Consider the following 23368-nt stretch of genomic DNA (forward strand, 5'->3'; position numbering starts at 1 on the left):
TTTTACTAGAAAAAGTGAGTACGTGAGAAGCTCGAGATTCTCGTCGACGAATGAACTTATTTTCTAGACACATTTAAACATCCTCCGAATGTATTCAAATGTTCCCAACGAATCGCCGAGTCGAACAGGCGTTCCGATGGCAGAATATCGAGCAAAACACTCACATTCTCCGCCGAAAGTGCTCCGTCAAAAAGAAACTCGCGAGTTTTTCGTAACCCGCTCCGCGGCGATCCGTCCGACGGGTTTCCTTTTCGAATCGGCTGTCCAGCCGAAGGCATCTTTCACTTCGCAGCCGAAGCAGCCTCGGCGTCGTCGGCGGGCTTTCGCAAATGCGCCTGGGCCGGCTCGCGCCGTCGTGTCTCATCGATTTTCAGCCTCGTGCCCGCGACCGGTTGGTGGTCCTCTCCCGTGCAATTAGTGAAAGGAGAGCCAGCGGCCCGTGTTTCGACACCTTGTCGACAAAATGCTGGAAGAGGAGCAGCGGCAGCTTGGCACCGCGCGGTTTACGAGCTGTCCCCATCATTTCCTCGCCTCGCACTTGAAACTCGATCCTCCGCGATGCGCGGCGATCTCTCGGTATCCGCCGAACGAACGATTTCGACACTCGATCGGCGCCGAGTAACAGCCACGCGAGTTTCAGCGGTGATTACTCGACCGCCACGTCACCCGAATTCGGATGACACCATGCTTTTACGCAAACTTGAGCGTTACTGTTTATTTGTCAACTGCGATCGACGTGGCTACTTAGCTGTCGATGATTCATTGGAAAAGGAAAATTCTAGATATATTCTATCAGTGTTTTAGAAGTATAATCGATGAAGATTCATCCGAATTCAGGAGAATTGAGTAACATTCATGAGTTCTATTTAATATCTTCATCAGTCTGACACGATATGATAGAGCAAGATTTTCTTCGTAGAAAATTCTAGATATATTCTGTATCAGTGTTTAAGAAGTACAATCGATGACAGAAGATTCATCCAAATTCAGGAGAATTGAATAACATTCATGAATTCTATTTAATATCTTCATCAGTCTGACACGATACGATAGAGCAAGATTTTCCCGATCGAACGAACCTAATTTTATCGGATGTACGAGGCAATGGAGATACTGGAACGATCGTTCCGAGGAATCTCGACACTAGTTTCCGTTTTATTAAGAAAACCGTCTGCTTGCCAGTCGGAGTGTTACAGTCGGACGGTTTAAAAGAGCCCGGCGGGCGCGCTCGCTCCTCCGATCGTACCTGAAAATTATCCGGCTCGGATCTTCGCGCAGCGTGACGCTCGTCCGTACGCTCCGCTCGCGAAACAATAAGATTCGAAAGGGAAACTGACGAACGAGGACACCGCGATCTCGTAATTTTCAGCCTCCCCCGCGCCGCCCCACGCCGCGGGGACCGTCTCGAACGGAAAGATCGTACCGCCATAAGGAGAGCCGCGGCCCGGTCGTCCCGATCCAGCGGGTCGCGTTTGTATTGCAATCGATGATCGTCTTGACTCATTCCCGGGGAATGTCGGCCGGCGTTTCGAACGTCGCGCGATCGACGTCGGAGATAAATCAAAATCTATCCTACAAGCGTGGACACGTCTCGCGTGGAATATACTTCTGATCTATGAGGATACGATCGTTTTGTCGTGTCCTCTGGTACAACAATCGCCGAGTTTGGTGTAGAGAGAAGCGTGCTTCTAGAGTCTATGCAATCTATAGCTCGATGAATAATAATAACAGTAACCTCATTGGAAGAAGTCCTTTGAAAAACGAACAAACACGGAGCTAACAGTGACGCAACGGAATTAGATATAACGAAAGCATGTTTGTTATCACTGTTCCTCGAAATCACTTAGCAATGAACTCTTCTACGATCCGCTAAGTAATTATCGCTAAAACTACCAAGCATTTAACACTAGAACTACCGAGCATTTAATACGGTTGATATGTAATCTCTATAAAAATTGCAACAATAGACTATTCTCAGTTTCTTCAGGCATTCATTATAGTACTAAAGTGAAACCATTTATTTCCAAAATCATTTCAAATATTCAATGCTTTTAAGGTATTAATAACTGCGAAATAAACAAATCGAAACCAGTCATTTTGACTGGAACAGTAGTTCTAGTGTTAATATGAGTGATACATAATCCATATAAAAATTCACTCTTTCCATCTTCAGGCATTCGGTACAGAATTCAAGTGAAATTCTAAAATCATAAATATCCAATGCTTCCAAGATATCAATCGTTGCGAAAACCGAAATTTAGTCCCAGTGTTAACAGTAATATAAATCTAGCAAACATCAAAGGCAATCGCCTGGATATAGTTAACCGCGCTGCAAATGAATTGAGAAATTTGGCAAAGTCTGCGATGAATTTTGTTTTCACCTATCTTATTCTGTTCGTTAACCATTCATAGAGTGATACATTTCAAAGTAATCTAACAGGCGTAACGCAACAAGATTACCAACGTCCGAAAGACGTCATTGAGAATTTCGAGATAGAAACGTCTTAACGTGCGCGGCGCGTCTTTCCAGCGCAAGTGGTTAAAAGGCAAGATCGCTGGAAAGACGACGTCAGAGATGCCTCATCCTGGCCTGTCCCAGCGAGCAGCGCAGAAAGGGTCCAGATGAGCCGCCGCGCAGGTCCCAGACAAAGAGGACAAAGGCCCAGATCTGGCCGCGCCTGCGGTGCTGGCCGCCGCCACGAAAGAATTTCACCACACTGAAACGGGCCCGCGGAACACGCTGAACGCGTAGCGCGTGTTCGCGATAAAGACGGCTGCACGCGTCCCCCGTATCCGTGCGCGCCGCCCCGTCCATGGAATACTTTCACTGGTTTCACGGCCAGCAGACACGTTTACACGATGCTAATAATACCCGGCGCGCTGCTCGCCTGTGCTCGCCCGTGCTCGCCGTTCGCCGGTACCATTTACTTCTCCGGTTCTCCAAGTTCCTCGCCGCGCGCGCCGTGTTCCTTCCCTCCCGTCCGGTGTCGACGAACTTCCCGGACGACGAAACCGATCCCGACACTTCGCGATCTTGACCTCCGACGCTCTGCGGCGAGCCGCGCTTCGCCCGAAGCGCGCCCGCGATTCCCCGAAGTCGTCTAAAATATTCAACGGCCGCTTGGCACGCCTTCTCTATCGCGGCTTAGGCGTTTTATTTCGGATGGCGGAGTTGTTCCGCGTTTCCGCGCGAAAGCGAGAGCACTGCGACCGTGACCTTTGATCGCGGAGAAGAGCGTGACCGCTCTGTTGTCGATCGCCGATGGAAGCTCTACGTGCATCGTGTTTCGCGGATTTCTCGGGGGTTCTGCTGGTTTTTGGGTTCCGGAGAATTGCGCGAGGATTTCATAGATTCTGGACGAAAGTTTTTGTGTTATGAAATTTTGAGACGGCACTGGTGATTTTTAACTTTGGGACAGAGAATTGCGCGAGGATTTCATAGATTGTAGATGAAAGTTTTTGTGTTATGAAATTTTGAGAGGGTAGTACTGGTGATTTTTAGGTTCGCGACAGAGAATTGCGCGATGATTTGATAGGTTCTAACTGAAAGTCTGTGTGCTATACAATTTTCGGAGGGTACTGGTGACTTTTAGGTTTGAGACAGAGAATTGCTTGAGGATTTGATAGATTCCAGTTGAAAGTTTGTGTTATGAAATTTTGGGACGTTATTAGTGATTTTTAGCTTTGGGACAGAGAATTGCGTGAGGATTTGATAGACTCTAGATGAAAGTTTGTGTTATGAAATTTTCGGAGGGCACTGGTGATTTTCAGCTTTCGAAGAAAGAGCTCGTCGGATAAAGGTTCTAAGTGAAACTTTCTTGTGTTCTGAAATTTTGGGAGACTACTGGTGATTTTTAGCGTTGCAACGAAGAGCTCGTTAGGTACAGATTCTAGGTGTGTAATTGATCCGTAGTTGGAAACGATCGCGAGCACATTTTTCGGGTTCGCGAACGGGGCATAATAATTGGCGCATGCGACCAGGAAGAGGAGGGTGAGTCTCTCGCCATTGTTGTCCTGGTAGCAGGATGCGTCAGCGACACGTCGCGGCTGCACATCCGCCGGAAGAAGCTCCTCTCTGTCTTCGATGAGGTTGCATTCAGGAACGAGCGTCCGCATTATCGATACCTCGGGCCCCCCTCCTCCCCGCTCCTCCCGTTCACCTTTCTTTTTTAATCGGCCAAGTTCCTGAATTTCACTCCCCCGGGATAAACGATAGCCCCCGGGCAGACTTTAATGGACAATCCACGGTAATGTCTTTTTTAAAGTCGCCGCCGAGGCGACGGAGGCAGCGGAACGAACGCGTACCTGATCTCGCCGGCGACTTCACCCTCGGCGAACTTTCGTAATTTCAATTCCTCGGACGCCGCCGAGCCGTTCCTTCCCGGCGCGGCTCGCGAAACTTTCCTTTAAACGAACTTCTGTCCTCCCGCGCGGCGGGGGCTCGCTCGATCGCTCGGAACATCTGTCCCTTATCGCGATCCCGGCGTCAAAGATCGCCGTTGTTCGCCGCGCAGGGAGTGCCGGTGCGATTTTTGATATCCCTCGACCTTCCTCGAATCTCGCTCCGATTCTCAGGACCACGATGCACTCGAAAATCTCGGTCTCAAAGCCGAACCACGGACAACCCGTGCAATCCGTGAAATCACGATCCGATAAACTTCGATAGCGCCTCAATTAACCGGTTCCCTATCTCCCCGGATCGTCCACATCTCGATTACCCGCGAACTCAACAATCTAGATCCTTAAATCGCACCTCGGAATATAAACGATTGCATTATACGATCTCGATCGCTTTTCCTCCAGCTGCCGTCGATCGCCCGATTAAATCAACTAATCAAAATTCTATTATACCCTCTTTCGATCGTAAATCCGACGCTCCCGTAATTTCCAGTACTGCGAGCGACGGACACGAGACCCTCCGCCCCCGTACAGCCCCAAAATTTCACCGTCCGCACCGAAAATTCGCGACCCCGAGGCGACCCTTTGTCGTTCGGTACCGAACCATCGGGCGTTCGCGATTTCGCCGAAACGAACCTTCTAACGAGGTATTCACGGGCACGTGCTGTTCGTCGCTGCTCATTAAATTAGGTAACAATGAGAGTGGACGAAGAAGCGGTCGCGTTCGTTCTCCATCGTCTCGTTTGGCCAGCCTCTCGCTCTCTTTCTCCCGCGTTCTCTCTCTTCCTCTCTCCGGCCTGCACGGCCGCGCTCCTCTCCCTACCGCCGGTGGCACTCCTCTCTTTTCCGTTGTCGGTGATTGCGTAGTGGGGTGCCAAGGATGTGTGTGGAAGCCAAGGCGCACACGGTGGGGTCGGGTACCAGACAAGGTCACGGCTACCAACCGCTAGTTTCTTCTCCGTCCCTCTCCCTGCCCGTCCCGTTCACCTTCTCTCTCTCTCTCTCTCTCTCTCTCCTCTCCTCGCCTCTCCTCTTTCACCGCCGTGTGCGTCGGGCAGCCATCTTGGGGAATGCGTAGCGTCATCGAATGCACGGGGAATAACAATAAATTATCTCTTCTCGGTCGCCTCTCACCTTCCACCACCTCCGGTGGATCGTTCGCAGTTTCCTCCCTTCGCTCGGGACGTTTCGAGCGTTCCTCCGTTTCTTTTCCCCTCGAGTCGCTCCGCGCGCTGCTCGCTTCTGGCGCGCGTGTCCCGATCAACGACGCTTTGTTCCAGCGAATCCGCGTTAATCCTTCGGGAACGAGTGTCGTCTCGACATGGGTCTCGTATTTGGGATAGCTCGCTGACGGGTCACTTAATTGTTCGGATAATAGGAAATCGGCGTGTGGTTCTGTTTCTTTAAGGGTTCTGTTCGTTGGTCTTCTAATTGAAGAGTTCGATAGAATCTTCCGCGATGCAAAGTTGCAAGTTTCATCGAGTAACGCGATGGATACCTCTATTTCTGTTTCTTATCAGCTCCGTAATCGTCTAATTTAAGAGTTCCAAATGTAGTCTAGATTCTGCCGAAGGTTAGAATCCAGGGGAATTTCAGGCGAATCAAATCTTCGGGAAGATTCAGTTGATCGATGGAGCATACTGCTAACAAGGTTTTTCCAGCCAGATCGAGTAAGGGAAAGTACCGGATTCGATCAGAGTCCCAGGATAATCGGCGTTAGAGTGTGTTCCTGGAGGCCGGGGCGGTTCTTTCGGATTTTCCCGGCGACCCTTCGAAAAGATGCTCTTTGAGAATCTTGGTACGGTCGTTTGAGAGATCCCTGTTGCATTTACGACGGGGCCCCCCTTCCCCCGGCGCGGCGCTCCCTTATTTCCATCCCTCCTGGATAGGGGACACGATATAGTCTGCGATAATCTCGTCGAGAAACAAATTCCGAAGGGACACGTCCGTGGGAAGAGATAAACCTACGGCGAGTAACGGCTGTAAGGCAGGTCCTTCCGTCGTTATCGACGATCTCCGGGTCCTGACTGCTTCGGGAATAATCCTCGGGACCCCGACCCATTTTTCCCGGCTTCCCTGAGAAACCGTCTGGTCCGCGGTAACCGTTGTCCTGGATCTTTCGAAGGACTCGATTGATGGGCGAGCGAACTCCACGCTTTTGTAGGCAGATCAATGTCCTGAGGTTTTATCGTCTCTCGACCCGTTTCTTAGAAAGATCGCGGCTTCCAGCGTAGAAAAGATCCGTATAAACAATAACAATGCCGTTTCCTAATCTTTACTGTGTACGCAATCATCTGAACTATAGGAAACAATAGGTTGAAGCGGACTTTTCGGGCTCGGTTGCGATCGATCGTTAAAAGATGCGTCGCAGCGGTATGCAGGGAGAAAAATAAATCTCGTACCTTAACGATCATCCCGATCTCGAAGGAACGCTCGACGTGGTTAGCGCGCGGGCTCACGGGCGAGGGTGCCGGTGGCACCTTAATCCAAGGGGGGGAGGCGGACAGCGACAGAGAGACACGGAGGGAGAGGGAGAGAGAGAGAATACAATGGTGATTGTCTCGAAACGTTTACAGCCTAATTATGTGAACACGGGCCCCGGCCATGGAGTGGAGTAACAATGCTATAACTCGTAACAATGTACGATTGTTCATTGTCTGCCCGTGCCCCTTCGCTTTTCTTCGCGTGTGTGCACGCGCAGCCTCCTAACCCCGTGCAGCGTCGCGCAACCGCCTTCGGCTTCCCTTTTTTACGCGGATCGAACGAGTTTTTACGCGAAACGCCGGGAACAGCTCCCTCTGAACATCCTCTAAAGGAACTCGGCCCATTTCTTCGGGCGCTCGGGGCTTCCTAGAATCGTCGAACGTTTCGAGTTCGAGATTTCTTCGAGGGAGCCGCGGACACGGTGGAATCTTGCTCGTCGCGGGGCAAAAATCGAGCCGCGAGCGAGGAGAGAGATAAGCGACGGTGCGACTCGTTTCCCGTGATCGAATGGTAACTTTGAAGGTTAGACATTCGTGGAAGAGGCGATAGCTGATTGGTAAATTGTATTTCATCTGTAATAGGGAGAACCTCGACGCGGGTGTGCACGATAAGTCGTGGAAGTATCGAACAGCTATTCGCATTTGGCGAATGATACGTTGATTGGTTCTTATTAAACGTTATTCAATATTATTATTATACATTCTCGAAACATAGTTTCTGTTTACAAGTTCTACAATTCATAAGCAGCTTCAGAATGTGCACTAAGGTTCTATGCAATCAGCAAGCCTGCAATAATCAAAATTCTACTATATTCCTTTAGATGCTTCATCAGTCTTCCAAATTTAGTTCCCAAGCTCCAAAATGCTAATTCATGTTTAAAATTCTCAATGCAAAGAAACGAGACTGCGAATCATTGAAATAATCAAGATCGCAACGATCAAGATTCTAATCTAATCCCGTTTCTCAGCTTCCTCGCCAGTCCTCCAGTTTTACAGCTCGAGCTCCGAAATTCCCAGTCGAAGTTAGAATCCTCGATGAAAAGGAAGAGAGGGGAAACGTCCAACCCCTCGCACATGTTCGGCCTCGAACTTTCCGTAGGTGACTCGTCTCGCAGCTTCTCCTCCTTTCTTCGCCGAGGCACGGCCGTTTGGTCGGTCTGTCGGTCGGTCGGTCGGTCGGTCGGACCAGCAACATCCGGTCTGTGGTTCCAAGGCCACGCAAGATCACAGAAATCGGGTCGTTGAACCGGGCCGATGCGAGTTGCGCCGCGATCGACCGGCCAGGCGCCAGCTCCAGATAAACGCACGTGCTCTCGGCTGCGTCGTTGGCGTTCGATAAGCGGAGATAACGCCGCGGGTTAGGTTCGTCCCTCTGCGCTGCCAGTGTCGCCTTTCTCCCCGATCGCTCTCTTCTGGTCCTCCTCGCGGGAGAACGTTGCTTCCTACTTAAATTCGAGAGAAAGCGCGTCCTCTTATGGCTCCGTTCTTGAAGAATAATCGGTTTTTTAAACGTTAACGTCGCGTAGCAGCGCGAATCGTTTTAAATCGAAGTGATTCGAACCCTGTTACCTTCTTCGAACCTTGTTTGACCCTCATTTCGTTCAGAATACTTTTGAATTTGGGTATGTTACAAGAAAATCGTGATTGTTCTATTTATTTAGTTTTTGACGAAAACTGAGATCGTAGATTTACACTGAAAATAGAGCCGGATTAAACGAAGATTAATTTTCGAGAAAGATCAATTTGTCGCGAAGATCAATTTTCTTTTTATCTCCGTCCGCCTCGGTTCCGCGCGACGCTATCGCTCCATTTCACGGCACCGTTTCGCGGGCAACGTGTATCGTTCCATTTCCTACGAGGCGATTAACTCGCGTGTCGCGTGATCCCTGCTCGTTACGAGCTCCGCTCCGCTCGTCGCTGTTCCCGGCAAAAGGAACGTTACCTAAGCGAAGGACATTTTCTCGCCGTGAACTTTGCCTTCCGGCCGCGAGTGGCGGGAGCCACGTTTCCACGGAAATGCGCCGTTGGCTATCGGATCCGCGTTTCCATGCGATCCCCTCCTGTCATGGGAATATATGCTAATTCCGTTTCGCCGGTCCGCTCGCGGTGGAAATCTTTCGTAACGATGTCATTGGAAATTATTCCGTCGACATTGGACGTGTGTCATTACCATCGTTGCTTCTAAATATTTATCAAGCAACGTCGAAAACACGGGGAACAACACTGTCGTCTAAATCGAGTTCAACGTTAAAACAAATCTGCAGCCGAAAATTCTCGAAGCAATTAAAAACCTTCCGCATTGAATAAAATTAACACAAACTACCTGTATCAAAATCACCCATTCCTGATTTCTTCCTTTTGCAACGATTAAAATATAGACGTTTCTGAGAAATTATTACAGAAATTGATTTAGCAATACGCAAAGTGAATTTTGAACCACCTCAATATATGCATCCTTTTTCTATAGAGAAATTCCGTAAAGTCAGTAGTTTTAGCGTTGACCATCGAACTGAATGCTAAAAAATAAGAGAACCTTTCGTCACTCGAACAATTACAATTCCATTCTCCGGCAGCTTTCGCTGTAACATAACTTTCAATGTTAAAAGGTCAACGCGTCGATCGATCGAATATATTTCGAGCTATCTCCGTGGCATCGTCTCCAAAGGTCCGGCCGCTCGTCATAAACCAGACCGAGCAGGCGTTCCTCGGCATCTCGGATTCCGCTCGGCCGAGAGCTTAATTTCAAGCAGCCCGACAAAAAAGGCATCTGGAACGAGAAAAGTTTCGCGCGAGTTATCCTCCGCCAAGGACACCGTCTTCGGGAACCAGTCCCTCGGCGAAAAAGCCAAGCGGTTGCTCATCGAGCGCGTGCACGCGTCGCGCGTGTGGGGAAATCTGTGAGCGGGAGAAACAAGCCGCCTTTCGTTTTCCCTCCGTCGAGTCCTTGAGGAAATCTCCCGATGCGTTTCGTTCGATTTCGTCGCCGCGCGACCGCCCCCTCCCCGCGTCCTTCGCCGCGTCGCCCGACGATCCGACGAAAATCGAAGGAGAATATTGCCCGCGGAGAACGCCGGCCCTCCGTGGAAAAGCTGAATCACGCTGCTCCGGTTTCTGCGACGCGTTTCGATGAATAACAGGCATTCCCCGCACGCACGGGAACTGCTGAATCGGCTGCGTGACCGTTTCATGGAGCCGCTCTCTCCTGGAAAAGTTTCCCCTCGCACCGGCGCTTTCCGTTCGATGGAAAATTTTCAAAGATTCCACTCCCCCTAGGAAATTCTGAAGTATCAGTGGTTACTGAGCTACCTGGAAACTGGAGATCTTGAGCTTCGGTTGCAATCTCTGGAAACGGATGCGTGTTCCAGGAACAAGCTCGAATATTCGCGGGAACGTCGCAAGGAAATGTTTAATCAAACTCGACGCGGATATCCCATGGAATTTTCTGCGTTTATCGAGTTCCTCGAGACAGTCTCTTAGCGTTCAGATGAAATCCGAAAAACAGGTTCGAGAAACACGTTCGAAGTGCTCGGCAGAGAATTCGAAACGAACGTTTCGTTGCGACGTACGTACTTCGTTGAATCATCTTCCCTCCATTTACCAAGTTCCTCAACACAGTGGCTGCGTAAGACTCGCCAGAGATAACTACAAGCTACCTAGTCTCGTAACATACAATCATAAACTCTGATCAAAAAATCAGAACGTCTATTGGACAAACACGCAGACACTGCGAGAACTCAAGAAAGAGCCAGCGTTAAAACACACTTTCCTAATTGCCACTTGCAATTGCAGGCAAAACGAGGACGCGTCTAAGAAACGCACTGAGTATCCCCGAGAAAAATCTTATCGAACCGCGCCGCGACATCCACGATCCCCCAATCTCGCTCGTTAATCGGATTCCCGAAGCGAGACTCCTCGATGACCGCTCGAAACCCGAAAGAATAAACGTACACGTGTCCGGGGGACGCGTTCCAGCTAAAATCCGCCTCGAAAACAGCTGCGTCCCGAGCGTTGAGGAGAGATCACATTTGCATGCGGCTTAATACGCTGCCTGGAAAAGCCTAACGAGCGGCCGGTGTCCGCGGTGTCCACGGCGGAGCGGTTGAAAAAGGACGCGCGCTTGTATATTTGATAATGGCGCGCGTTCCGGGGAGGACTCCGCTCGATCGCGAACCAGTTTATGCCTCGAGGATGACTCGGAGTACAGCGAGCGAGCGAGCGGCGCTTATGAATGCCCGGGAAGCGTACCAACGAGAGAATGTTATACGGCCGGTAGACGCAGAAATTGCTCCAATTGCTCGTCTTCGGTCTAAGAGCAGCAGCAGCACCTGCGCGGTATCTTCTTCCTGTTGCTATCGTTTGTCTTCTGGCGACCGTGGTCGTTTATCTGCAACACGATCCGCGTGCACGTGCAACGGCGTAAACGCGGCGAGCGAGAGAGCATCGGCGGTGTCCGGCCCGAGCGCGAGCGGACAGCGCTCGATATTAAAAGGCGGAACATAGCCGGCGCGATTCCAGTTTCTCCTCCGTTTCTCTTGTTTGTTTTTTTTTCTTTTCTTTTCTGTCTCTTTCCCAGTCGTCATGGAAATGAGCGTCGCTATTGGATCGCAGCGGGCACTCGCGCGTACACGGTCCCGCTCGCGGTTCTCTTGTTGGGCGCAGGAATCCCGCCGCTATTAAGAAATCCTTGTTACTAATGTCCAACCTCCGCGCGGCCGGCTGAAATACGCGTCGGCGATTTTTCCGTTACAGTTGTTTAACCTCTGGCTACGCGCCTCGCGCCGATCCAATAACGATGCCGGTTTATTGCGCCCGATAGAATCGGACCGCGCCGATAAGCGTCACAAGGGAGTAACGCGCTACTGGCAATTAGGGCTGGCATCGTCGTGTGCGCGAGTCGACGCGGAGAGTCGCTGGGAATTAGCGAGACCGAGGTGGAGCGGTTAACCCTTTTGGCGGGGGGAGGTTTGCTTAGGAATGCTCCGCGCGGCTCGAAAGTTGCGTCGTTTTAGTGATTGGATTATTTGGAAAAGGTTTCTTTAGTATTTGGGTCATTTCGTGTGCGTTTGGGTCAAATCAGTTTCCTTAATTTCTCGAACAAGTATCTTCTCGGTTATAAGAGGAAACATTAGGAATGGGCCATTTCGACCCATCTGTTAATTCTGATGTGAACGCAACTTCAAACTTCAACCTTTTCACTGCTAGCAAACTTAACGCATTGTAAATTCTACACTAATTAGCAAAGTTATAGCTAAGTGTCTTCATATGAAAACGAGACGTCTCGATACCAGTATGCAATGTGTTAACCCTTAGCACTCTAGTTTGTTTTCTAATCTCTCAGCAACTGCAACTTTTATAGTATTCCTACCGAAAGATTTACTATGAAGGAGAGACCATATTCTGTGAAACTAATTTCAATACTCTAAACTTTATTTGAATATTTCTCAAATTGATGCGTTGTACAATGTATAATATTAAATATCAGATTTTACAGTTTCACTGTGTCAAACCAAATGGTGGCTGAGTCCTCCCGAGTGCAAAGGGTTAGAAATGCTATAACATTTCTTCGATCTTCTATTTTCCTTGTTAACAAAATTCGGATATGTGGAAGATCGAATAATCTTAGGGTAGTTTCTTCAAGATTCATTAAAATATTATAACTGGTGTAATATTGGAGCCCACAGAGTTCAAAGGGTTAACAAACATTTAAACTCCTATCGAAGAAACACTCGAAAAACGATCTCTCCAGGATCATCCGAACCGCGTATCGATGCGAACGGTTAAAATGCATTTCCTTCAAAACAATCAAACGATTCATTTGCAATTTTCTTGCCGCACGCGTACACGCGTGTATAATGTTCGAAGAGTTAAAAATATCTTCGGACGATCGCGTCGCCGATCGTCCGCGCTGCACGTGCACGCGCCACTCGACTCGCTTGCAGCCGAGGCTGCAGTTTGACCCGCGTAACCCGTCCTTAAATGCGTTTCCAAGAGACGGGGCGGGGACGGCGGCGATGATCTCACTTTCTCGAGAGCACGGGGAACAGCGAACCGATTTAAAGTCGCTGCGGACGCGAGGCGCCGCGAGTCTCTGTAAAAAGTCAAGTGCACGCTCCGAAGACCTGGAAACCTTCTAGACATCTCCGGAGCGTCTTCTTTCCGTCTCGAAACTTCGAGGCTTCTGGATTCACCGCTCTCTAGCTCGAAACTGTTCCCGGTTGTTCTCGAGAAGATCCTTCAGAAGTCGATACTGGATTAAACTGGAATTCAATCTTCGCGCAAGTTACTATCTGCGATCGTTGGTTTCGATTGTAAACAGAGAAGTACTGAAGATTATACAAGATAATTCATTATCGAACCAACTATTACACTCGAATCGGTAAATACTTACTCAGGTTCAGTTCTGATGGACAGTCACTCGTAATTATTCATTCTAAACACTCTTAATCGTCAAGGTAACGACAAGCTCGTCCCTCTTAACCCTTTGAACTCTGTTCCAGTATTTTTCACACATCCAAATATTGCACTAAGAAGGAAAATAAAAGACCTAAGAAATGTTATAGCATTTTTCATTTTCGCTAGGGATGCTATAGAAATTAGCAGTTGCTGATAGATTACAAAACCATTTGGAGTGCTACGGGTTAAACCAACAATCATAAGGAACACCCCAGTGAACGACTTTCGATATTCTCACTCTCGCATGAATACTTTCAACGCTAGTAAACTACCAGAAGTTAAAATGATCCATTCATAATTTCATCTTTCTGCAATTATTGAAGAGGTAACAGATGTTGCTCCGAGAAACTGTCGAATCGTTTCAGCAATACTGAATTTTAAATCAATTCTAACAAATGCACTCCTGGAGTTTCTATAGAGGAATTTCAAGAAGTCGATTTAGCTGGCGGGCAGTTCGCGTTAATGCCTTCCTAGGAAAACACGAAATCGTCGGTGCTTTTGGTGGAACGATCGAACGGCTTCGTCGAAGTCTGAGAATCGTCGTGCCGGCACAAAAGGGTTGACGAGGTAATTGAAACGAGCCGAAAAAAGAAAGATGGAGCCGCCGGAGGACCGGGCAACGGCGGCGGCAGCCGCTCCCGGGGGTGCGACTCGCCGAGTGGGAATGATCTCGGCGGGCCGCCGCGCTCGGCGGAAGAGAGAAAAAAAGAAAAAGTCGACCGCGAGAGCAGCTGAGAGCCGCTATTATTGCCCCCGATATATATATTTGACTTCGATCGGGTCGCGAAACGCCGAACCATTGTCTCGAGCCACGACACAGCGGGGCGTGGCCCGGCCCGGCCCGGCCCGGACGACAAATGAATCGAAATCATTCGCGAGCGGGATCGACCTGCTCGACGCCGCGTCGCCAACGGTCTGCCGAGCAAAATGAGAATTTAGTTGGTAGTTTTGCCCGTTGCGATCGCTCCGCTGCGCGCTGAATTACGCGTTTTGCGAACGGAGACCGGTGGAGTTTATGGGACGAGAATGGGAACGTGATAAGGGATCGGGAAACTTTGTCCATGGAGCTACGGAATTGATTAAACTTTTACGGTTTATTGAATTAAACATTTCTTAATGCGCTCGTGTTGAACATGACATGTTCTCTATTCTGAGAATGGAATTTTTTTAATGAAACAAAATTTTCCGAATTTTGCAAATGGAATTGTGGAGATTCCCTGAATGGAATTCTGCGTGGTTCCCGGAATGAAGCTTCGAGATTTTGAAGACAGTAGTTTATACGCTTTCAAAATGAAACTCTCTGTGTCCTCGGAACGAAATTTCCCAGATTTCTAAAATGAAACTTCAAGATTTCGAAAACACAAGTTTCTATACATTCAAAATGAAACTCTATTCCCTCGGAACGAAATTTCCCAAATTTTGAAAATGAAATAGTATAAATTCCCTGAATGTATCCACATTCCCAGAATGAAACTTCGAGATTTTGAAGACACTAGATTCTAGGTTTTCAAAATGAAACTCTCTGTGTCCTCGGAACGAAATTTCCCAGATTTCTAAAATGAAACTTCAAGATTTCGAAAACACAAGTTTCTATACTTTCAAACTGAAACTCTATTCCCTCGGAACGAAATTTCCCAAATTTCGAAAATGAAATAATATAACTTCCCGAATGTATCCACATTCCCAGAATGAAACGTCAACATTCAGAAGATCCGACACCCCCGTTTCAAAAACGACATTTCCCCGTATTCTCAGAGCGACCCTAAACGCGGGCAACGAAAGGAGAACGCGACGCCGATAAAATAGCTAAACCGAATCCCCCGGATTCCCTTTCAAAGCGGCGACGCCGAGGAGCGGGATTTAATAATGCAAATTGCCTGAAACGAAATTGCAAATGAAACGCTGCATTAACGCAACACCGGCGCTTAATGAGTTAAAGATCCTCCGCGGCGTCGCTTTCGCGGAAACGGTTGAACGGGGCGCGACGTCTGACCAGGGGCGTCCGCATCCACTCGTATTCCGCTGTTGCATCGGCCGCACACTTTTACTTCGGGATCCGCCGGCGGCCACGCAATTATCCATTCGGTCCCGCCGGTTTCCAAACGGTATCGGCAACACCTTATCTCCGGCACAATTCCGCGGTCCGATTAATCCTCCGGTGTACTCCGGAATATATCTTCGCATCTAATCCCTCCGATCTCCGTTTATCCTCCGTTCCACCCCTAATCCAGCCCGCAGACCGGTGACCCCATTATTCGCGATCGACTCCAGTCCCGCGGCTACGGCGCGCCGGAAAAAAGGGAGACCATTGAAACGTCCGAATCATATTTCTCGAGGCGGCCGTTGCATCAGCCCTTTCGCGTGAGCCAGACCTTTCGAGCCGGCCGGCGCGCGCAGATCGAAATAAAGCGATAAACCCGGGCCCCCCGATCTTAGTACTCTCGAGTCGCGATCGGCCCGGAGAGGCATTGTTTCGACGCTTCTCGGGGAGGGTGTGGTTCCAGGCGGCGAAATCCTTAAAAGGTCGCGCCGCGAAAACGCGCGCAGCTCTGCGGGCGAAGGGGAGCGGAACGGAACGGAGCCGGTGGTTCCGTCGACAAAAGGAGTCGCGAGCCTCGGCCACGGGGTTTCCGTCGGGCCCGTGGCCGCTTTGTCGAGGCAGCTGGCGAACAGGTGTGTCGGCTGGCAGGCCTTAGCCGTCAGCTGTTCCGCTTCTAAGCCACGGCGCGACGCTAAGCTGCGGCGCGCGGAACGGCCGTTACACGCGCGCTCCTCGCTGGTTCACGCAAACCGACGCTGCGCCTCGAGGAACCGGCCGTGTCGACGGTCCTCCTCGCATGCTAATGCTTCGCTTGGCGTCCAGATATCGTGTAGGTTTCGAATTGTATTCGGAATCGTTGGAATTGTCATTTGGAAGTCAGATTTTGAAGCTTGAAACTTTCGAGGCTTCGAGTGCTGGTTTCGTTCAGAGGGAAACGGTGTGAACTGAAGTTAACATTTTTGTATGAATCTTGATTGATCTGCGATGAGGGAAAGTGATACAAGAGGATATTGCATTCGGATTCTTAAGATCTACAGCATTCGCGATTCTTCGTTGACTTTACGTCTTTCGTTAACTTCTTGCGCTGGAGAGACGTGCACGTTTCTGTTTCAAAATGGTCAACGGTGTCTTTTACACGTTGATGATCTCGTTGCATACGCATATTAGATTGTTTCGAAATGTATCACTCTATAAAATGATTAACAAACGAAATGTGCACATCTGCGTAAAATAGGTAGAAACAAAAATCATCAGACTTTGTCGAATCTCTAAATTCGTTTCCAGCGCAAGTGGTTAAGATTTTAGTTCCCACAGAAGCGCCTTCGAATTCTCGAAGGTCAAGGTGTTCTGAAGTTCTTCCGCTTCGTCTCCGATTTTCCGTCTTCCATTCGACGTCGAGAATCGAGTAACAGACGTCCGTCACCGTAGGTAGACCGGGGTTTGTTAAATTCCTCGGTGATCCGACCGCTGGTTCCCTTTAAGGACGAAGCGCAGCAGGTGAACGCGCATTGTTGCTAGCGCAGAAATCCTATGCCATGCCTCCTAATCTCATTAGCATTATTTAATCTGCCGTTGCGCGCCGACGAGAATGATATTTCCATACAAAGCTCCATACGAGACATCGTCCGGGCCGAGGTAGTTTCGGGTTCGGTTTTAATGGCAACAAATAGCCGGCTGTCCGTGGATCATTACGCGAGATCTATAGCCCGGCTCGCTCGACCGTGCGTCTCCGGGCGTCGCTCTCCTCGCGAACAACGAGGCGCAGTAATGGATCGGCGTTTCGGTATCATTGAGCGCAATTGACAACTGCTGACCGGCGTCGTTCGGTTGGCAACTGGTTAGGCGCGCGACGGCTGGCGGTGCCGTGCGCGCCGCGGCCGGCCGTGTCCGCGATTTACGCTCGTCCCCGCCGATGTTTGATCGATCCGGCTCGTTACGTTTCCACGCCGATAACCGGCCGCCTTATCCCGCGAGAAACGCGACTGAAAACACCCCCCGCCCGACCGCCCTCGCGTGACCGGCGATAATATTATGATCGAGACCCCATCGCGCGGAAACCTAGCGTCTCTCCCCCGTCAGACAGTTGCCTCGAGTAATTTCCTCGCGGAGCGATTGATAAAACTCGGTTCCGCGTGGAATACTGAAAAATTACATACTCCCTTCCCGGTACGCTGTAGGAAGCGATTAGCTTCTGTTCCGATCTCGTTTACAGCGAATCAAGGAACGATCGATCGGTTGTTAAAGATACAGTCAGCAACGCGTCCCGAAATTTTCATCGATATCGCTTGCTACGACCGACGCAGCGCTTCGACGTTCGAACTTCAAGCAGAAGTGACCTCTGCGAAACCAAAGACCGGCGAGACAATGCCTACACTTGCGCGACGGGCCCCGGAAAACCTGTTAATCCATTGGAAAACAGGTGAAACGCGCCCCAATTCGCTGGAATACGAGACCGGCAGGGAGCTGCGGCGCCGCTGGATTTTTCCCGGAGCATTTTTGTCAGTCTAGTTTCGCGGCGGGGAGGGGTTACCACGGTGTTTCCCTCTTCCACCCTCTGTCTGTCATTCTCCGTCCCGTCCCGGCTGGCGTTCTCCCTCTCCGTCTGCCTCTGTTCCCCTCGTCTGTGGGTGTCGTTGTTAGTGGAAGCCAGAGGGGTTCGGGAGGACGGGGACGCCGGTGGATTTGGGGGTTGGTCTCGTGTCGAGGTGGGGCAAAGGTGACCCCCGCGGATCAATACGGCTGCCGGTTGGGCGCCTCCACCATGCCCGACCGGTGCTCTCTCTCTCTCGTGTTTCCTCTCGAAATCGAATGTCATTCGATCCAGACGCCTCGAGAAAATCATCTCTGGCCGAGGCACCCTCCGCTCTCTCGTAAAAAAGAGATTCGAGCAGACGCCTCGGCCCGTGGCCTCCCTGCAACACGGTTAACTGGAATTGGCCGACACCCTCTTGCGGGAAAACGTTCGATTGAAATCGTTGGCGGCGGATGCTGCGGGAATAATCGGCAGTCGCGTTGGAAACGGAGATCGAATGGAATATTGGGCATCGACGGAGCAATCGATTCTTTCGAACCGGACTCTGTCTTCGGATTAATATCCTGTTTCGTACGAGCACAGTGCTCCTCGCTGCCAGCACGGCCATTCCGTTGTGCTGATAGTTTATTTAATCAAGTACTTTCTACCGAGCACGCCATTGTAACGCTGAAACCACCGGACCGCTCACTATGACCAGCTACCGAGAAGACAAAGAGCTTTCCTCGGAAGTCGTTCAACAAATTAATTCATTCCTACGTACGCCTCGACCAAAGTCTCGTAAAATCCGGAGAAACGTACTTTCGTTCTCGTAAGAAAATAGAAACCGATGCAGCTGTCTCATCGCGCAACGAACCTATTATATAAATCGAATCCGCGGATTTTTCGCTTGTACTCGAGAAACTTCGTAGTAACGTTCGGTTTACGAACTTCTGTTGTATAGTTTATTCCGATGTCTCTGGAAAGATTGATGTTCGTTCATTTAGATCTTGGAAATTGAAGGTTTAGAGGTAGACGTTTAGGATTCTCGTAACTGAATCACTCGAAATCGACGCAAACGTCGACCAAATACTGCTCGTAAAATTTAATACCCGTGAAATCGACGTCGTTTCATCAACTTCCCGTGTTGAAAATGTATTCGAGCAGCAGACCAGATAGGATTCACGTTGCCCGCAGTCTCCCGGTTGCGGATCCGACGCAACGATCAATGAAAAGTACTTTCTTCTCGACTCTTAGCCTCATTGTTCCCCCGCCGGAGGCGGCGGTTACGCGGACCCGTTTTCCGGCGCGTTTTCACGACACGCGAAAGTAGCTCGGCTCGGGCGACCGTAACGGCGGCCGCTTTAAGCCGGCCGATGGACGACGATGATGCAACGAAGACGCCGGCGAGATTACACGACCACTTTCTCCCATTCCGAGGAAGCGCGTAATATTGTTCGGGATTAGAGCCGGCCGCCTCTGACGGGGATAAACCGCCATTAACCGGTTAACTGTGGGAGCTTCAAAAATCTCCCGGGGCGTGCGATGAAGTCAACCGATGACGACCGTGCGCCTGGAACGCGGGACAAATGCACTTGACCTTTCGCGCGCGGGGATTTTCGAAAATATTCGAAACCTTCGACGGGACGAGATAAATTATGCATCGAAATCCTGCGGGCGGGGAGAGAGACAGCTGTGAATCGATCTTTTGTTAGTCGAATAATGAGATTATACGTTGGTAACGAATATGGATGTTCGGTGTGATCGAAATACTGTCGTTGAAGAGTCAATGGGTATTAATATAAACTGAAATGAAAGGAACTCGTGCTCATTTGACGAAGTAAGCGATTTATTGTTGAAGTTTGTTATATTAGAATTATATGGAATTGCCATATTTAACCGTTTGAGTGCTGAGGAGCGCTGTAGCGCTCTTTTGTGCCAAAATTGAGAGCGCGGAGGTGCTTCTGTTTATCAGTATCAATTACAATTTCCTTACTATGCTTTTCAAGAAATAAATCAAAGTAAATTTATTTGAATAAATGTTATTTTTTGATATTTTCTTGTAATAACACAATATTTGCGATCTCGTTAGATAAGTACTGTTATTAACTTTTTTGCATACACACCGAATCACTTTGGTAAATATCCACAAAAGTAGCTTAGCATCCAAACGGTTAAATGACTGTCGTTAAAGGGTCAGTAGGTATTAATATAAACTAAAGCGAAATAAAAGGAACTCATTTGACGAAGTAAGCGATTCATCGTTGAAGTTTCTTATATTAGAATTATACGGAATTAGCGTTATTTAAATGACGAGTGTACTCGTCAAACACAGTTAACCGGTTAATGGACGAGTGTTTCGCGAGCGAGATAGCAAACAGCCGTAACGGCGCGTTGCGTTCGCGTTCGAAGCGAAGGGCAGGCGTGCGTCTTGCCGACTCCTTCGTAGCGGCAAATTAAATTCGAGGTTTCTCGAGCGCGTTTCCGGTTCCGCGGGAACCGACGAACGTACCCGGCACCGCGCGCGTTCGGTTCTATGCTGATTAATCGCGCTCGTTGCGACGCGACTCGTCTAATCGAGTTCGGCTCGAACGGAGACGTAAAAATCGTCGTGAATCTTCTCCTTTGGAACGTTCAACGCTGCTACAATTGAGTGTAGTCGCCAGAATTCTTAACCGAGCGAATCGACAATGGAATCCACGATTTTCAGACGTTTTACGAAATAGGTCTTGAAAATTGCAGCTTTAACCCTTTGCACTCAAAAAGTGTTTCACTAGAAGTACTCTAGAAATACACAGTAAAGAGCAAAGTTTTTTTATATTTCACATATCGATCCATTGTACGAAGCTCAATATTAAATATTCAATATTCAATTTTATACTATATTAAATCAAGTGGTCACTGCGAGTGGCAATTGTGCGAAAGGTCAATAACAGAATTTGGATATTCAATAATCGCGTCGATAGAAATTAATCGAAGCTTGCATCGAGTAAAGTTCATATCATCCGTCAAACTTGATATCCTTAATTCGTAAAAATTAATCGAACAAATTTTCAAATTGTCAACTAACCGTATGACGCGAATCGTTCCGCGATTTTTAACTCTTTGCCTTACATACTTAGCTTCGTTGCAGTTTCATAGACACAATTGTAGAGAAAATTGTATTACAAAATTAAGAAAATTATTTTGCTCACGATACGGCAGATTTGTAAAACAATCATTTCCACTGAAGGGGTTAGTCATGCATCTCTATAATTCCTCCCGACCGAAAAGCCCGAAAGAGAATTTTCCACCGGTTCCTGCTAATCTCGAGCATAACCGAACCCGACCGGATCCAGGATGTGCCAGTGTCCGGTATTCGCGGCCGGAAGCGAACCGTGGCGAACGGATACGAGCGAGTCACGGGTGGTGTTCGCGCGAGTTACGTCACGAGGTCGACGGAAGTGACCAGCTGGAAAAATTGGAGCGACCTCGGCGCCGGTAACAGCCGCGTTTTGTTTTCCCTCCGCTCTTTCTTCCTCCTCCCGCGAATCCTTGTCGTTCGTGTCCCGTTTCTCGTCTTCGAGCGTGCGACCGGCGAGGGAAGCGACTACGAGACCTGACACGCGTCGTCGGTTCGTTCAGGATTCGTTTCTCGTCAGTCGTGTTCGATGAAGGAGGACAGAGCGAGATCGAGTTGGGATTCACGGCGTGAACACGCGCGTTACGAACAATCGACGCGTCGACGTCGATGTAAGCTCTTCGCTTATTTGGTAGTGAAATTTGAGCCTTTGCACTCCGAGCAATTTTTCATACGACCTTCCAGCAACTCCGAATCATTTTCATTCCTTCGAATCGCAAGCTCGATCGTTACGCCGTCGAAGAGTGCTTGTCGGTTCGTAGAATAGGTGAAGCTTACTTATTTCTTCTAATTATTCATCTCGATTTTATTATCCGCTTACAACTGGAACAATATGATGATCGCACTATTTCAAATTTGCTTTCGCAAGAATAGAAAAGTGTAGTTCAGTTGAATTGAAATGAGTTTTTGCAAAACCAGTGGGACATAGCAGGTTATTATGAACTACCAGCTACTTAGGAGTGTTTACAATAATAATAAGTTACAAATTTATCTTAGAATGTCGCAATAGCGACAACGGAGGGTTAATTTTTCTAGAATTATTGAATGTATCGATAAGTAAACGAATTTTTCACGGCGATTCTCGCTATCCGCCAAAGCAGTTCACTTAATTTACCGATTGGATAATCAGGTGGTGGTAATTACACAGCGTCAACGTGTTAAGTAACGTTTGATCGAGTCGAGAACGCAACGAGACCTGACACTGTGTGTCGAGCCTAATGCTCCTGATTCTCAGCATCGAGAACGATTCGAAGTTGATTCCTGCGTTGCCCCCTCTGTCGACTGTCTATTAATCGCAGCTGTCGCGGTAGTTAACCTTTAATTCGATACGAGGAATTCGGTTCGTCATCGAGGTAGATTTCCGAGAGGGGCAGAATCAGCGCTGATTGCAACTGTGGCGCAGCATCGGAATGGGGAACTTCATTCCGCAAGCGGACTTCTCGAAATCAGGCATTTCCGGAAGCCGCCGGCAGATAAACGGCCGTTTCTCACCGTTATCGGCCGTCACCGCGTTCCGCAATCCTCGAAGTTCATGGTAAAGCTACGCTCGGCCCCTTTTATCGCGAACTCGCGGTTTCTCTGTGCATATTAATCAACGTCGCGCAGTTTGCGGCAAGTTTTCAGAATATTTCCTGACTGCCTCAGTAATTTAAGAATCTTCAGGATCGATCAGAAATTAGCTGTGTCAATCTTTCGTTAAATTCCAGAGAGTTAGCTTTTCGTTAAGTTTGGAAGAGTTGCATGAATCTTTCGTTAGATTTAAAAAAGTTTTGTCAATCTCTGGTCCAATTCGAAAGAGTTACGTTAGTTTTTCGTCAAGATTGAAAGAGTTGTATCAACCGTTTACATTCAAGGAAGTTCCGTCAACTTCTCATTCAACTCAAAAGAGTTACGTTAGTTTTTTGTTAAGTTCGTAAGAGCTGCATTAATCTTTCGTTACATTCAAAAACGTTTCGTTAATCTCCGGTCCAATTGGAAAGGGTTACGTTAGTTTTTCGTCAAGATTGAAAGAGTTGTATCAACCTTCCGTTACATTCAAAGAAGTTCCGTGAACCTCTCATTCAATTCAAAAGAGTTCCGCCCAGCTCTCGTCGGATTCAAGCATCCGTTGAAATTCCGAATTTCAGTTACCTTCCACGTTCCACGGACGCGGCTCCGATTCTCGACCGATTCCATGAAAAATACAAAAGGCAACGTGCGCGAGACGTTTCTCCCGGCGCGACCTAGCCTCGTTTCCCCGGCGCTGTTTATGCGCCACATCAACCACGTGCTGCGAAACCGAACGACCGTGAACACGGTGCGCCACAAATTTATTACGATATTATTAGACTCGGTCGTGTCGTCGATAAATATCGACGGCGCAC

General features: G+C 48.8%; 1 protein-coding gene across 5 annotated transcripts in view; it reads left to right on the plus strand.

The window, feature by feature from the left end:
* LOC116430708 (protein gustavus) overlaps positions 1 to 23368 on the plus strand; it is a 146100-nt gene that overhangs the window by 112262 nt on the left and 10470 nt on the right. The window lies entirely within an intron of this gene.

This window comes from Nomia melanderi, chromosome 11 (genome assembly GCF_051020985.1).
Source record: "Nomia melanderi isolate GNS246 chromosome 11, iyNomMela1, whole genome shotgun sequence".
Lineage (NCBI taxonomy): Eukaryota > Metazoa > Arthropoda > Insecta > Hymenoptera > Halictidae > Nomia > Nomia melanderi.